Here is a 5,593-nt window from a genome sequence, read left to right on the forward strand (position 1 = left end):
CTCTTCTCAAAATCTGGATAACTTGAAGTTGTACAGTTTAGTTTTCTGAGTCAATGCTTAGTGAAGTGCCCTACCATAATTCCAGGTTTTTTATAAGTTATGAGCTAAGTTAAATACTATTCCTCTGTAAATTGTTAAGTCAGATTATAAAATAGGATAAATACTGTTAAGTGCTTTCCTTTTGCAAAATTTTTACATTTAACAAGTAGGTTAAAGAATTAAGCACTGTTAACTTTGAGCTCTGTTAAGCTTTTAGGCGGTGTTCCTTTCACCCCTGTCCTTTTGTCACACGCACAGGGACAGTTCTCAGTTTGTTTCTGGTTTGGTTGCCTGGATTTTGTTTGGTTTTGTTGTTGTTTTGCTTCTTTGATGTGCCTGAACTGCTCCTGTCCTGTCAGGATTAGAGTGACTCTTGTCAAGGAACTTTTCCTGCCTCACCACCCGTGCTCCTAATTGGTGTTTTTTTGTCAAATATGCTGCTGCTAAACTTATAAATTTATATTCAGCCTATAGGGGGGGATGGGCATTTTGTGGATATTTTCTGCCCCTTGGACACCTCCAATAAAGATCAGCCTTCATATTTCCTTCTATATAATATTATCTCCAAAGGCTGTTACTTTATTTCTGTGTTCGTTAAGCCAGGAGGGCATTGTGAGAATATGGAACAATATGGCACCATCTGGTTTTGGTAGATAAGGAAATGGCAGAAATCTGGAAGTCTGATCTTTAGTGGATAGTGTTCCATATGTGATTTGTGCTAATTAAATTGCAACAATATTGGCAAAATGGTTGCCTTATAATTAATCAAAAATTGTGTTTAATTGCTACGAAGTTAAAAGAGATAAAGGAAATGGTTAAACATAGAAGAAAAAAATCATCCTCCAGTTGTTAGGTGGGAGGCAGGATGGGAAGGTCTAGAAATAGATTTTTGACCTTGAACTGGGCCAAATTGGGATGGTTCCAAAGAGTTGCTCACTGGAAATAAATAAATAAACAAATAAACAAACAAACAAACAAACAAACAAATAAATAAATAAATAAATACCTATATATATGTATATAGATATATATATATACACATATATATATACATATATATATATACTAATATAATATAATATAATATAATATAATATAATATAATATAATATAATATATATTTATATGTATATTCCCTCTTGTGGGAATCCATATTTATTATATAACCCTAAGCTCAGTGAACACTGAGGAAGACCCAGAGCCTTCATCAGAAACAAGACCCCAAAAGGGGGAGAGACCCTGACCACTGGTGACACATGAGCAACAAAACAGAGTGACAAAGGTTTTGGGAATAGAAACGAGGAGGAGCTTTCTAGAAGATTCTGTATTAATATATAAGTATATAAGTGAGATTTTAGCTTGGCTGGTTTGGTACAGTGTGAGAGGAAGGATCCCCTGGTTGGTTTTGCTTATGTTTTATTCAAGCAAACCATTGGACCTCTATTATACTTGAAATTGCTGCCAAATTTTCTATTTACTCAAATTTATAGAACTCCTATATTTTGATTGTATTAATTTATATACAATTTATATTATTAATAAATTACTGCTAAATTTAACTTTTTTGTTTGATTAATTGGACAAAATCGAACACATCCAATATCCATTTATAACAATAGGCTGCAATTGATTACACAAAGGCAGGAAACCTGATTTTGCAGAAGTTGTCAGTAGATACAACTTATTTAGAGACATAATTTTCGTAACAGGAGGATTTAAAACAAAATGATTTAAATATATTTTCCTTTCTTTAGTGTCATGCTTCATTTCAGACCGAAGTATTCTGGTTTATACAAACCCCAATACTTTTATAATTTATCACGCTGCCGAGACCCCAAATGCTGCTTTGGTGGAGCACAAGGGACCTGCCATTGTCACTGAGTCCCCTGCTGTCCCCAGGCCCTGCCATCTGCTGTCCCAGTGCATAGTGTGGCTGTTGTGCTGTGTCAGCAGCTCTGGGGGGAGGCAGAGACAGAAATCTCCCAAATCCTCAGCAGGACTGGGACCTGAGGGACTGTGAGGGGTCCCTGGGCAGGGCACAGGGCCAGCCTGGCCCTCTGAGCAGTGTCCACCTGCAGAGGTCATGGAGGATGACCTGGGGGAGTCATTTGTTGTGTTTTACTGCTAATCATGTTTCACTTCTTTTGGGTTTGATGCTGGCTTTGGTTTGTGGGGTTTTTTTACTTGACTTTTTGTTGCTATTAATTTTGGTTTGGTTTTGGTTTTTTGGGGGGGCTGGGGGCAGTGTTTTTGTTGTTATTACTTTTAATTATTAAGAAACTCTTCCATGCCTGTTTGCAGAGAGATCCAGAGTGAAAGGAAGTGGAAGTTCATGCAAAGGAGCTGTAATGTCATTACAGAATTCAGTGAAGTCTCATGTCACAGAAAGTGAGGCAGGGCCCAGATGGCCACTGAGAGAAAGGGGGTGGAGGTGATGGGCAGAGTTATCCATCCCTTGTTGGACCTCCAGGAACAGTTTTCCATTGTTTGTGGTCTTCTTAGGACACCCTGGGTCAGTATCAGCTGCACAATGTTGTTATCACCTTTCAAAGTGGTTATTGGAGTCCTTATCTCCACTCCTGGAATCTCTCTAATTAGCTGTACAGGTCTTGAAGATTTTACACAGGGGTGGGAATGACTCATTAGGCCTTTCCTCATTTTAATGAACCCTGCAGTGCATTTGATGTTCTGAGCCCAGGGGCCTCAGATCCTGAGAGGAGACAGCAGCAGTCCCTCGTGAGAACAAAAACCCAAAGTGTCTTGCAGCATTTAGAGTTGCCACTGAAACATTTTCTGATGGAGCTTCTCAGGGCCTCATTAGAGCCAATAATTGGAGGCTGTGATTGCAGGCACTGGGCAGGTGGCTCTGGAGCTGAGCAAACCCTTTGTTTGATGGAGCACAAGGGTCCAGGTCTGAATCCTGGTCCCTGGCACGTGAGATCCTGCCCTTGCACAGCCCAGGGCTTCGCCACTGGCCCAGGTGTGGCTTTCCTTGCTCCACCTGTGGCTTTTCTGGGCCATGGTAATTCTGCCCAGGCCAGCAGTGCCATGAAATGAGTCTCTTCATTTTGTGAGCTCCACTCTGCTGCTCTTCCATGAGGAAGAGATTTTTAAGCAGAGAGAAGTGAAAGCAAGGAGCAGGCTGTGCAGGGAGGTGTTGGATGCCTGACCCTTGCAAACACCCAGAGCCACCTTGGACAGGGCTTTGAGCAGCTTGCTCTGGTTGAAGATGTCCCTGCCCCTGAGATGCCTCAGATGATTTCTACCCTCTTCCACAAAACTGCATCTCTGGATTCACTGAGATTTCTCCCAGGATTCTCCTGGTCAGTTGGGTGGTCAGTGGGTGTGGCCAGAGGAGGTGGTAAGTGGAGTGGTCAGTTGGGTGGTCAGTGGGTGTGGTCAGTAGGGTGTGGTCAGTAGGGTGTGGTCAGTAGGGTGTGGTCAGTAGGGTGCAGTCATTGCAATGTGCTCAGAGGTGGTCAGTGAGTCTGGTCAATGGGTGTGGCCAGTGAATGCAGTTAATTGGGTAGCAGGTGGAGGGTGGTCAGTGTAGTGGTCAGTTGGTTTTCCAGTTGAGTGTGGTGCATGGGTGTGGTCAATGGGGGGGTCATTGGAGTGATTAATGGGGTGTGGTCAGTGGGGGCTGCCACTGGGGCTGTCATTGGGGTGTGGTCAGTGGGGTGGTCAGTGGAGTGTGGTCAGTGGGGGCTGTCATTGGGGTGGTCATTGGGCTGTGGTCAGTGGAAGGTGGTCAGTAGCTGTGCTCAGTTGGTGGGGGCAGCTCCTGCCTTTCCTGGCAATCCCCTGTTTTTCCAGGCAGGACAGTGGCCATGGGACTGTCCAGCCTGTGCCAGGGCTGGGTGCACAGTGCTGGCAGTGCTGCACTGGGCACTGGGGCTGCTCTGTACTGGGAGGAGTCAACCCCTTCCCAGGGGCTTGGATTTGGGCTAGGAATATTCCAGGAGGTTTTTCCTGCTCCTCATCCTGCCCTGACAGTGAGGGGGAAACCAGGGAAAGAGACAGAGCTGGTACAGGAGACCCTGACTGGACTCCAGGGCACTCCCCAGACTGTGCAGGAGGATCAGTCTGGAAAGGAAGGGGAGAAGCAAAGGAGGGGATGCTGGAATGGAGCCTGCTTACCTGGGCAGAGATGAACACCCACTGCCTGTGGGAGGCAGGGAGTCAATTCCTGGGTTTGCTTCCTTGCACAGCTTTGTCTTCCCAAAGGAGGGCAGAGAAAGAGACAGGGAGAGATGCAGCTGTGGATTTTGTCATGGCACCCTCAGGCACACAAACAGGCAGATGAGATTTTACACCCTTCCCTGCTGTTTGCATTTCCTGAGAGCTTGCTGGAGAGTTGCTGGAAATATTTTTGTAATTTTTCACCTCACAGGACACACGCGTGGTGTCAGGAGGATTATGTGATATACCATGGATTCATGTCCCTAGAAAATACTAAAGGGTTCCAATTGGTCACTCACTGTTTGAGTCTAGAAATGGGCAGTACAGACTTCAGTTTTTTGCTTTCAAGTGCTCATTCTTCCAGATCTTTGCACAATATTTGTTAGTTACATACAATAAATAATCTCATTTACATCACTACTCAACAGGTCAACATAAGGAACCACTGGCCTATCCCTAAGACTACACAAAACAAAGGCAACAAATGTTTTGCTTCCCACATCAGAGAAATCTGAGATTTCTGATTTTTCATTATATTGGAAGAAGTAGTTGTAGTTTTCTTGATATCTTTAGGCTCTGAAGTGGGGATTGTCATTGTTGTAAACCAAGATTAATCAAGGATTAATGCAGGAATAGATGTTCTAATCTATCATTACAGACCAGAAGCTGGCTGGTGATTCAATTTGATCATTTGATTCTGTCTTCAAATACTTAAAACAATAGCACTCAGTCTCACACTTTATATTTCAGATAAACAATTTAATAGCATCTTAACATTGTTTTCATTATCTAATCATGTGCATATCTTACTCTTTATGAAGCTGAAATATTTTTAAATACAAGTAATTTTATTGAAACTTCAATATTAGAAATTTCAAAATCGTTTGAACATACTGAAAACAAAACAGTTTAAAAAACAGGTTTAACAGCCATTAAAATGGAAAAAACAAGAGGACTTCAGGTAAAAGTGCATACACTTAACAGCTCCACTTCTTTCACTAAGTGTTATGTATTAAGAAAAACAGCAAATTTAAAAGAACAGAATTGCTTTCAAACCAGAATTTCTAATGACACAAACAGCTTTGAAACAACTTCCTATGTAGTTACATTTTTTTTTTTTCTAAATATAAAATTGGCTAATTTGTGTCCCAGCAAGGGAGGAAAGGTGAAATTATGTCCCAACATTTTGAAGCACAAGGGAGGAAAGGTGGAAAATGCCCTGCAGGGAGATGCAGTTAGAGATCTATAAAGTTTATATGTGTAAAAGAAAATAGTATTAAACACAGTATGACAGAAAAATGCAACAACTGAGATAACAACAATTCTGTGGAGCCAGCAGTAAGAAATGGCAGGCACTGGGTGTTGGTGCATT

General features: G+C 42.2%; 2 protein-coding genes across 2 annotated transcripts in view; one reads left to right on the forward strand and one right to left on the reverse strand.

The window, feature by feature from the left end:
- LOC306815116 (olfactory receptor 14J1-like) overlaps positions 1–5,593 on the forward strand; it is a gene marked incomplete at both ends in the record, with an annotated part of 389,316 nt that overhangs the window by 228,864 nt on the left and 154,859 nt on the right. The window lies entirely within an intron of this gene.
- LOC306815119 (uncharacterized protein) overlaps positions 1–5,593 on the reverse strand; it is a 145,378-nt gene that overhangs the window by 18,192 nt on the left and 121,593 nt on the right. The gene's annotated exons all lie outside the window — the stretch shown is intronic.

This window comes from Erithacus rubecula (assembly GCF_903797595.1).
Source record: "Erithacus rubecula genome assembly, contig: scaffold_100_arrow_ctg1, whole genome shotgun sequence".
Taxonomy (NCBI): Eukaryota; Metazoa; Chordata; class Aves; order Passeriformes; family Muscicapidae; genus Erithacus; species Erithacus rubecula.